The sequence below is a fragment of the Panthera tigris genome, chromosome X (assembly GCF_018350195.1).
Source record: "Panthera tigris isolate Pti1 chromosome X, P.tigris_Pti1_mat1.1, whole genome shotgun sequence".
In the NCBI taxonomy this organism is placed as follows: domain Eukaryota; kingdom Metazoa; phylum Chordata; class Mammalia; order Carnivora; family Felidae; genus Panthera; species Panthera tigris.
Window position 1 is genome coordinate 82,477,301 of NC_056677.1, and position 12,685 is coordinate 82,489,985.

Here is a 12,685-nt window from a genome sequence, read left to right on the forward strand (position 1 = left end):
TTTAGAACTTTTTTAATTTTTAAAAATTTACATCCAAATTAGTTAGCATGTAGTGAAACAATGATTTCAGGAGTAGATTCCTTAATGCCCCTTACCCATTTAGCCCATCCCCCCTCCCACAACCCTTCCAGTAACCCTCAGTTTATTCTCTGTATTTATGAGTCTCTTCTGTTTTGTCCTCTTCCCTGTTTTTATATTATTTTTGTTCCCCTCCCCTTATGTTCATCTGTTTTGTCTCTGAAAGTCCTCATATGATTGAAGTCATATGCTTTTTGTCTTTCTCTGACTGACTAACTTCATTTTGCATAATACCCTCCAGTTCCATCCATGTCATTGCAAATGGCAAGATTTCATTATTTTTGATTGCTGAGTATACTCCATAGTATATATATATACCACACCTTTATCCATCCATCCATCGATGGACATTTGGGCTCTTTCCATACTTTGGTTGTTGTTGATAGTGCTGCTATAAACATGGGGGTTCATGTGTCCCTTCAAAACAGCACACCTGTATCCCTTGGATAAATGCCTAGTAGTGCAATTGCCGGGTCATAGGGTAGTTCTATTTTTAGTTTTTTGTGGAATTCCATACTGCTTTCCAGAGTGGCTGCACCAGCTTGCATTCCCAGATAAATGTTTAGAATTTATAAAGAACTGTAACTCAATAACAAAAAGTCAAACAACTTGATTTAAAAATGGGCAATGAACTTGAATATACTTTTCGCCAAAGATGATATACAAATGACCAACAAGCACATGCAAAGATACTCCACATTACTAATCATCATAAAAATGTAAATCAAAACCACAGTGTGATACTACCTTACACCTATTAGGATGGCTATTATAAAATAAAAATCAGATAACAACAAGTTTTGGCAAGGATATGGAAAATTTGGAACACTTAAGAACTGTTAGTGGTATTGAAATAGTGAAACCATTGTGGAAAACAGTAGGGAGGGTCCTCAAAAATTTTAAAATAGAATGACCATATTATCTAACAATCCTACTGCTGGGTATATATTTGAAATAATTGACAGCAAGGTTTTGAAGAGCTATCTGCATGCTCAAGTTCATGGCAGCACTAGTCACAATAACCAAGAGGTAGCAGCAATTAAAATGTCTACTGAAGGATGAATGGATAAATAAAATGTGTGTGTGCACACAATGGAATATTATTCAACATTAAATAGGAGAGAAATCCTGTCATATGCTTCAACATAAAAGTAACATTGGTGACATTATTCTAAGTAAAATTAGCCAGTTACATTAAAAATAAATACGTATGATTCTGCCTACATAATGTATCTAAAGTAGTCAAGTCATAGCTACAGAAAGTAGAATGGTGGTTTCCATGGGCTGGGGAAAGGGGGAGAGGAGAATTATTTAATCAGTATAGAGTTTCAGATTTGCAAGATAAAAATTTTCTGGAGATCTCTTCACAATAATGTGAATATATTTAACCCTACTGAACTGTACACTTAAAAATAGTTAAGATGCTAAATTTTATGTTATGTATTTTTACCATAATAAAAAATTCTCAAAAGACCTAAAACAAAGATTGAATCAGTAATCAAAAGTCTCCCAAAAAGAAAAGTCCTGGAGCAAATACTTTCACCAGTGAATTCTATTAAGTATTCGATGAAATATTAACACCAAGAATTCTCAAATTCTTCCAAGAAATTGGAGAAGTGCTTTCTAAAACTCTTTCTGTGAGGCCAGCACTACCCTGATATCAAATTCAGATAAAGATATTACAAGAAAAAATAAAAACTAATACATTTTATAAATATAACACAAATATCCTCAACACAAAAGCAAATAAAATCCAACAGCATATTAAACAGATTTTTCAGCATAACCATATGGGATTTGTCCTGGGAATTTAAGGGTGTTTCAACATAAGAAAATCAATCAATGTAATACATTACATTGATAGAAATAATGGAAGAAAACATTATTATCTCAGTTGACAAAGAAAAATCATTTGACAAAATCCAGTACCCTTTAATAATAAAAACTCAGAAACCTAGAAATAGAAAATTCCTCATCATGATAACAGGTAGTTGTGAAAATTCCACAGATAACATGGTAGTTGGTGGTGAAAGACTTAGGTTCCCTCTAAGATCAAGAACAAGATAAGACTGCCAACTTTTATTGCTGCTCTTCACCATTGTAATAGAAGTTCTATCCAGAGCTATTCTATAAGAAAAAATAAAAATAAAAAAAAAACATACTCATTGGAAAGAAAAAAGTAGTATTATCTGTATTTACTGCTGGTATGATTTTTTTAATACATAGAGACACAAATAATCCAAAAGACAGCCATTAGAGCTAATAATCCAATTTAGCAAAGTTGCAGGGCACAAGGACAACACTAAAAATTCATTTGTGTTTCTATACAACAGGAATAAACTACCTGAAAGGAAATAAGAAAGCAATTAAATTTACAATAGCATCTAAAATAATTAAATATTTTACAGTATATCTAACCAGAGAGGTGAAAGATTTGTATGCTGAAAGCTATAAAATATTTCTGAAAGAAATTTTAGAAGGCTTAAATAAATGGAAAGACACTGTATGTCCATGGTTACAAAGACTTAGCATTGTTAAGATGTCAACAGTATCCAAAATGATCTACAAATTCAATGCAACAAAAATTCAGCCTTCTTCACAGAAATGGAAAACCTGATCCTCAAATTTATACAGAATTGGAATGGGTTCTTAATAATCATAAAAGTCTTGAAAAAGAAAAAAAGTTAAGTTGGAGGATTCACACTTCTCAACTTCAAAACTTAATACAAAGCTACAGCAATTAAAACAGTATTGTACTTGCATAAGAATACATAGGCCAGTGGAATAAAGTAAAGAGACCTCAGAAGTAAACAAAAAATCAGTAGTCAGTTGGTTTTCAACAAGGGTCCCAGACCTGTCAATGGAGAAAAGACAGTCTTCAATAAATGATGCAGGGAAACTGAATATCCATATGCAAAAGACAGAAGTTGGACCCTTATCTTACACCATATACAAAAAATAACTCAAGATGAATTCATGACTCAATTTAAGAGATAAAACTATAAGGTAAAACTCTCTTAAAAAAACTATAAAACTCTCATAAGAAAACATTTGAGGAAAACTTCATGGCATTGAATTTGACGATGATTTCATGGACATGACATCAAACTGCACAGACAACAACAACAACAAAAATAGGTAAATTGGACTTCATCAAAATTAACAACCTTTGTACATCAGAATATACTATCAAAGAAGTGAACAGATAACATGAATGGGAGAAAATATTTGGAATTGATATATTTGAAAAGTGATTAATATCCAGAACATGTAAAGAATGCCTAAAACTAAATAACAAGAAAGTAAATAACCCAATTAAGAATGGGTAAAGGACTTAAGTAGACATTTCTCCCAAGAAGGTATACAAATGGTTAATAAGCACATGAAAAGATGTTTAACATTATCAGTCATTAGTAAAATGCAAAGCAAAACCACAATGAAAAACCATTTTATACCTACTAGGAAAACTATAATGTTTTAAAGAAAGGAAAATACTGGTGATATTTTGATAGAGATTGCATTAAACATGTTGATTGCTTTGGGTACTACAGACATTTTAACAGTGTTTGTTCTTCCAATAAATGAACATGGAACATAGCAAGTGTTAGCAAGGATGTGGAGAAACTAGAACACTTGTACATTGCTGGTGGGAATGTAAAATAGTGTGGTCAGTGTGGAAAACAGATTGGCAGCTTCCTACATGGTTAAAGATAGAACTACCATATGACCCAGCAATTTCACACCTAACTATATACCCAAAGTAATTGGAAGGACTTACTTAAATATATATGTCTATATCAGTGTTTTTGCACTATTATTCACAATAGCGAAAAGGTGTAAACAACCTAAGTGTTCATTGGCAGATGAATGGGTACACAATATTTGATAAATACATTCAATGAGAATTTTAATTAGCCATAAGAAGGAATGAAATTCTGATATATACTACACCATAGATTGACGTTAAGAAATTATGCTTATTGGTAAGGCAGGCACAAAAGTGCAAATACATATTTCCACTTGTGTGAGGTACCTAGAATGGGCAAATGTATGGAGACATAAAGTAAAATAGTAGTTAGTAGTAGTAGTAGGGGCTTAGGGGAGGAGGAAAAGGGGAGTTATTGCTTATTGGGCATGGTGTTTTTGTTGTGAATGATGAGAATGCTTTGGTATAAATAGTAGTGATGGTTATAAACCATTGTGAATGTATTTAATGCAACTGAAATATACACCTAATAATGGTTAATGTGATAAATATTATGTATGTATATTTTACCATAATAAGTTAATGGCATTTGGTCAAGTGTGACCTATTTGGGAAAAAATAACAAAATGTATTCCCCCCAAATAAACTGTAATTGGTTCAAAGATTTAAATGCAAATTTTGAAACATAAAAGTACTAGGAGAATATATTAGAGACTTTTCTTAACCTATATTCTTGGTGAGAGAAAATTGCATTGCAGGTTAGATAGAAATAAGTGGGTATATTTGAAAAAAAGTTTGATAAAGCTGAATGATAATGTTAACATGATTCAGAGGTGCCTAGTGGCTCAGTTGGTTAAGCATATGACTCTTGATTTCAGCTCAGATAATGATCTCATGGTTTGTGGGATTGAGCCCCACATCAGTCTCTGCACTGCAGAGTTGGTTTGGGATTCTCTCTCTCTCTCTCTCTCTCTCTCTCTCTCTCCCTCTCTCCCTCTGTCTCTCTCTCTGTCTCTCTGTCTCTCCTCAAAATAAACATTAAAAAATAATGTTTAAAAAATAAATCAATATCAAACATGATTCATAATACCATTAACATTTGCTGGTGAATTAATCTTATATATAGAAAATTCTAAGAAATCTACTAAAAAAACTCTTAAAACTAGTAAGTTCAGCAAATTTTCATGATAAAATACAAATATGCAAAAATCATTTGTATTTCTATACAGCAGTAATGAGCAAATCAACAATAAAATTTTAAAAACAACTATATAATAGCATCAGAAAAATTTTTTAAAGCCAAAAATAAGTGTAAAATTTATACACTGAAAATACAAAATATTGAAAGGAATTTAAAAAGACCTAAACACATGGAAAGATACCCTATGTTCATGGATGGGAAAACTCAAAATTTTTAAGGTAACAGTACTAACCAGGGATGCCTGAGTGGCTCAGTTCATTGAGCATCCAACTCTTGATTTTGGCTCAGGTCATGATCTCATGGTTCATGGGATTGAGCCCTTGCATCAGGCTCCATATGGAGCATCCCTGCTTGGGATTCTCTCTCTTTCTCTCTCTCTCTCCCTCTCTCTCTCTCTCTCTCTCTCTCTCTCTGCCCCTCCCCCCACTCACATGCACTCACTCTTTCTCTCAAAATAAATAAACGTTAAAAAATACTAGCCAAATTGATCTACAGAGTCAATGCAATCCTTACCAAATTACAGCCTCCTTTTTTTCCCCCAGGAACTCACAAGTTTCTTCAAAGTTTATATGAAAATTCAAGGGATCCAGAATTTCCAAAACAAACCTTAAATAGAACAAAGATGGAAGACTCACACTATTGGATTTTGGTACTTACTACAAAGCTACAGCAATCAAGACTGTCTGTCACACACACACACACACACACACACACACACACACATCAAATAGAATTGAAACTTCAGAAAAAAGTCTTCACATTTACTGAGTTTTGACAATGGTGAGAGGACCATACAGTGGGGTAAGAATTGTCTTTTCAACAAATGGTGTTGGGAAAACTGGTTAGGCACATGAAAAAGAATTAATTTGTATCCCTATGTCACACAATATATAAAAACTTGAAATTGATCAAAAACTTAAATATAAGACCTAAAACTATAAAACTCTTAGAGGAAAAAATAGGTATAATTATATGTTACCTTGGGTTAGGCAATAGTTTCTCACATATAATATCACAAACACAACAAAAGAAAGAATAGGCAAACGACATAATCAAAATTAAAACATTTGTGCTTCAAAAGATATGATCAAGTAAGTGAAAAGTGAACCCACAGAATGAGTAAACATTTTGCAAATCATATATTTGGTAAGGGTCTTGAATCCAGAATACATTAAAAAATGTCCCAACATAATAATATAAGGACAACTAAAAAATAAAAAGATAACTAACCTAATGATAAAATGGTCAAAGGATGCAGATAGATGTTTCTCCAAGGAGGTTATTGCATTAAAAGAGGCTCAACATCATCAGCCACCAGGAAAAAGCAAATAAAAAAACATAAGTAGATGCTACTTCACATCCACTAGGATGTGAAGACATAATAGTAAGTACTGGCAAGGATATAGAGATATTGGAATCCTCATACATTACTAGTGGAAATGTAAAATGGTGCGGTTGCTTTGGTAAGCAGTCTGATATTTCTTCAAATGGTGACCATATGTTTCAGCAATTCTACTCTTAGGTATACATCCAAAAGAAATGGAAATGGATGCATATATCCATGCAAATTGTACACAGATGTTTGTAGCAGCATTGGTCATACTAGACAATAAGTGGAAACAACCAAAATGCCCATCAATTAAAATTAAATAAAATTTGGCATATTCCTACAGTGGAATAATTTTTAGCAGAAAAACAATGAAGTACTGATCATGTTACAACATGATAAATGAGAGAAGCCAGCAGCAAATAACTATTGTATGATTCCATTTATATTAACCATCCAGAACAGAAAGTAGACTAGTTGTGGACTCTGGTTTAGGAGTAGGGGCAATGGAGTCTGACAGCTAAGAGCTGAAGGATATATTCTTGGGGTAATGAAAATGTTACAAAGTTGATTTTGATGATGAATTCACTACTCTTAATATATTAAAAGTTTTTGAGTTTATACCTTAAACTGGTGAATTGTGTGGCATAAGAATTGTATCTCAATAAAGTTGTTGCAAAATACTATAAACAAGTGAAAATACAGCATATAATGGAAACACTAGTTAGAAGGTAGATGCAATTTATAGACTAGTTTTCAGAATTTGCAAAGAAATGTTACAAACCAATGGAGTGAAAAACCCAATGGATAAGTAAGTAAGCAAACAGTAAGTATGAACTGAACTTGAAGTACTCAATGGCAAGATTTGAGACCCTTTTTAGTTATCAATGTTGTTCACCAAGATTTCCTGCTGTTTAATTTTCCAAACACAGGCTTGCACTTCCCACTCCTTTTAAATACAGCTATGGCCACATACCTTGCTTTAACCAATAAAGTGGAACAGAAAGATTTTTGTCAATTCTGGGGGGAAACTTTTAATAGCCACTGTATGATTTCTCATGATCTGTCTTCCTATTCCATGGTAATAAGTAATGTTATACATAGTGGCTATTTCATCAGTTTATTTTTTAAAGTTTTTTATTTAAATAGAGTTAGTTAACATATAATAATAATAGTTTCAGGTGCATAATATGGTGATTCAACACTTCCATACAACACCCGGCGCTCATCAGAAGTGTACCCCTTTACCCTCATCACCTATTTAACCCATCCACCCAGCCACCTCCCCTCTGGTAACCATCAGTTTGTTCTCTACAGTTATGGGTCTATTTCTTCATTTGCCTCTCTCTTCCCCCCCCCCCCATGATCATTTGCCTTGGTTCTTTTTATTATTATTTTTAGAGAGAAAGGCTATGAGCGGGAGAGAGGGGCAGAGAGAGAGAGTCTTAAGCAGGATCCACACTCAGTGCTGAGCCTGACATGGAGCTCAATCTCACGACCCGGGGATCATGACCTGAGCCAAAATCAAAGAGTCAGGCACTCAACCAATGGAGCCACCGAGGTGCCCCTGCTTTGTTTCTTAAATTCCACATATGAGTGAAATCATGTGGTATTTGTCTTTCTCTGAATGACTTATTTTGCTTAGTATATACTTAGTATAATATATACTTAGTATATACTTAGTATAATACTAGCTCCATCCATGTCCTTGCAAATGGCAAGATTTCACTCTTCTTTATAGCTAAGTATGTATATGTATGTATATATATATATATCATATATCATATATCATATATCATATATCATATATATATATATGATATATATATATATATATCACATCTTTATCCATTCATCAGTTGATGGACATCTGGGCTCTTTCCATAATTTGGCTGTTGTAGATAATGCTGCTGTAAACATTAGGGTGCATTTATTCCTTCGAATTAGTATTTTTGTATTCTTTGGGTAAATACCTAGTAGTGTAGTTGCTGGGTCTTAGGATAGTTCTATTGTTAACTTTTTGAGGAAACTCCATACTGTTTTCCAGGTGTTGGCAAGGATGTGGAGAAAGGGGAACCTCACACTTTGGTCTTTCTAAGCCTAGCAGAGCCCCCACCCAACATGTGTTGGATATGTAGTGTGAACAAGAAATCTATTTTTGGGGTAAGGGGCACTAAGGAATCTACTCCTGAAATCATTGTTGTGCTATATGCTAACTAATTTGGATGTAAATTTTAAAAAATAAAAAATAAAATAACATAAAAAGAAATCTATTTTTGTTGTTTTAAGTTACTGAGATTTGGGAGTTATTTGTTACTGCTACATAATGTAGGATGATCTGACTGATATGTTCATGCACAATTGTAGAAATCCAAATCAAAATAATAGGATTCCAGTTTTTACCTGGAATATTGACAAAAAGTGGGATAACAGCCAATGCTGACAAGATGTTTCTGAAACAGACACTTCCATTTATTGTTGGCATAGCATTCTATCTGCTGAGCTTGTCATAATTAAGAAATTTCTTATACCCATGTGTTTAGGTTATATCTATTTACCTATTATAAACAGTTCTTTTTTTAAAAAAAAAGTTTTTATTTCTTTATTTTGAAAGAGTGAGAGTGAACGAGAGGGAGAGAGACAGAGAGAAAGGGGGAAATAGGATCTGAAGTGGGCTCTGTGCTGATGGCAGTGAGCCTGATGTGGTGCTCAAAATCACAAACTGTGAAATCATGACCTGAGCACTTAAGTAACTGAGCCACCCAGGTGCCCCAACAATTCTGTGATAAACATCCCTGTGGCAAATTTCTGTTGCTAAATGGTACATTTCACTTATATACTTTTATTTGTTTCAGTCCAGTTATAGTTTTTGCTCTCTTTCACTAAGCATGGTCACCTGAGTGAATTCTAGAATATTTGGTACAGACCTTGAAAACCTGTGGATACTTAAGAAAATATAACACTCACTTTATCTTCAAATAGCATAAATTTTAAAATACTGTATCCGGAATTTTTGTTTCAGTTGCAATATATAAAGAGCTTGGAAGTCATCACTCCCAAACTTATAACAAGTAAAGCTGAACAAACTAAAACTACATGGATTTTCTGGGACTCATCAAGACACCAAGTTCATAGGTTAAACCATCACCACCACAATATCTGGAAAAACAGACACATTCAAAATCACAGTTGAGATTTGCTTCCCTGAAGTAGTATCCACAGGAGCCATAAACTGGTAGGAATGCTTAAAATGGTAATTTTGATAAATTACTAAAAGCTGAGTGTGGACCAACAGGAGGGTGAGATATTCTGTGTGTCATAGTGTTAGTTAGGCTTTTGTTGATTTCACCTTCAGAGAAACCATTCAATTCTCATGGTGAAAAGCCAAGAAGTACTCCCTCACAGATACAGCAGAAGGAAAGGAAGAGTAACCATTCTGAAATGTACTCACAGCATTCTCCATAACTACCTACTATGAATGGCAAAAGTCTAGAAGAGTATTACTTCACCTGGGGAATGGCATTTTTTTCAATTCCAGCCCCATCTAACATTCCTGTCTTACCTTGGGAGGAAAAAAGGTACAAAATGCTTGTGAGATCACAGACGAGAGGAAAATACACAAATCTTGCCCACTCTAAACTTCCTGTCTCACCTAAAATGGAAAAAAAAATCTGAGAAGCACTTATAAAGATCACAACCAGGCTCACTAAAACACTTAAACCTAATAATAGAACCATAGAATGCTTCCCATTTCCCCCACACCTTTCAATAGGGCTCATGTATAGTAACAGCAGATTAAAACTAAAGAAAGTGTATATCCCAGGCCTTATTTAAGAAAAAAATATATATATCTAAAGTCATCCTTGGGTCCACAGTCCTAGCTTCATGGAATTCTGGAGTGAGAAAAAAATTCAAAGGGTCACATGCCTCACAGCTCCAAGAAGAAAGACACATAAATCATCTTAAATGGTTTTCTGCTTTTCCTATATTGTGTCCAAAGTTGAATATTAGATGCTCTCTCAAAATAATAATTTAATATTTTCCTCTCACACCCTCATCAGGAAGTCCATTTCTAATCCATCTTTCTTTTTTTTTTTTTATTATGAAACTTATTGTCAAATTGGTTTCCATACAACACCCAGTGCTCATCCCAACAGGTGCCCTCCTCAATGTCCATCACCCACTTTCCCCTCCCTCCCTCCCCTCATAAACCCTCAGTTTATTCAGTTTTTAAGAGTCTCTTATGGTTTGGCTCCCTCCCTCTCTAACTTTTATTTTTCCTTCCCCTCCCCCAAGGTCTTCTGTTAAGTTTCTCAGGATTCACATAAGAGTGAAAACATATGGTATCTGTCTTTCTTTGTATAACTTATTTCACTTAGCATAACACTCCCCAGTTCCATCCACGTTGCCATAAAAGGCCATATTTCATTCCTTCTAATTGCCAAGTAGTATTCCATTGTGTATATAAGCCACAATTTCTTTATCCATTCATCAGTTGATAATCCATCTTTCTTTTGATGCAATTTCTGACTTTATGGAGGCAAAGCAGCTGTAGTATATTCAAATTATAATAACCCTCCTACTTACAGCTACTTGTTCTCCCATCAGTTTTGTTTTACTCCTGAAAAAAAAATTCCCTTCCCCTTTAATTTCTATTCATAAGTCCTTTGCATCATTTCAATCAAAATATTTCAGGGCCTTCTATAACAACATTTCCCAGTTTCATTAGATGATGTTAAAAGTGGAACACCCATTAACATCTGGCCGACCTATTGTTCCATGGAATAAAATTTTAGAAACATGGACAATCATGTTTGCATATTTCTCTTTAAATATTAAGATAAAAGGGATGCCTGGCTGGCTCAGTCAGTAGAGCATGGGACTCTTGATCTTGGAGTAGTGAGTTCAAGACCCATATTGGGCATAGAACTTACGTTAAAAAATAAAAAAAATAAGATAAAAACTAAATGTTATATCCTTGTAAGTGCATCATTTGTATCACATACAGTACAAACATGCCTTCCCAACCTCATATTTCTGTTAAAAAAAAGTCTCTAAGGAAACACAAAGGTAACAGGGGAGATAAAAACAAGGGCATCAGAAGAAAATTTAGCCTCTGACATACACAGCAACTGCAAACAGTATACACAGTCTAACTTCTATCCATATAAACATAAAACCTCACACCAAAGGCCTATTTTGTCAGTTTCCTTAGCCCATATTGTCTGTCAGTTTCAAGGTATACCAAAAGCCAAAAAACAAAACACAAAACAAAACAAAAACAAAAACAAAAATCCACTGTATCAAAAGACAGAGCAAGTATCAGAACCAGATTTAGATACAGTAGAAATTTTGGAATTATCAGACCAGGAAATTTTTTTAATTTAAATTTTAGTTATCCAACATACAATGCAATATTGGTTTCAGGAGTAGAATTCAGTGATTCATCACTTACATGCAACACCCAGTGCTCATTACATGTGCTTTCTTAATCCCATCACCCATCTAGCCCATCCCCACCCACCTTCCTCCATCAACCCTCAGTGTATTCTCTATCATTAAGAGTCAACTGTGGTTTGTTTCCCTGTCTCCTCCTCCCCCCCCCTTCGCATATGTTCAGCTGTTTGTTTCTCAAATTCCACATATGAGTGAAACCATATGGTATTTGTCTTTCTCTATTTGACTTATCTTGCTTAGCATAATACCTTCTGGCTCCATCCAAGACATTGCAAATGGCCAAGTTTCAAGCTATAGAACAAAGCTGTCACCATCAAGACATTATGGTACTGACACAAAAACAGACACATAGATCAATGGAACAAAATAGAAAACCCAGAAATGGACCCACAACTATATGGTCAACTTATCTTCAACAAAGCAGGGAAGAATATCCAATGGAAGAAAAATAGTCTCTTCAGCAAATGGTGTTGGGAAAACTGGGCAGCAACATGCAGAAGAATGAAACTGGACCACTTTCCTACACCATCAAGAAAAATAAATTCAAAATGGATGAAAGACCTAAATTTAAGACAGGAAACCATCAAAATCCTTGAGGAGAAAACAGGCAGCAACCTCTTTGACCTCAGCAGAGCAACTTCTTACTAGACACATCACCGAAAGCAAGGGAAACAAAAACAAACATGAAATATTGAATATATCAAGATAAAAAGCTCCTGCACAGCAAAGGAAACAATCAAAAAAAAAAATTAAAAGGCAACCGATGGAATGGGAAAAGATATTTGCAAACGACATATCTGATAAAGGTTTAGTATCCAAAAGCTGTAAAGAACTTATCAAACTCAACACCCAGAAAACAAACAATGGAGTTAAGAAATGGGCAGAAGACAGATGCTTTTCTAAAGACATCCAGATG

The 12,685-nt window shown here is 34.3% G+C and overlaps 1 pseudogene; it reads left to right on the forward strand.

Moving 5' to 3' along the window:
• Nucleotides 1-12,685, forward strand: part of LOC102967802 — a 45,221-nt pseudogene that overhangs the window by 16,719 nt on the left and 15,817 nt on the right.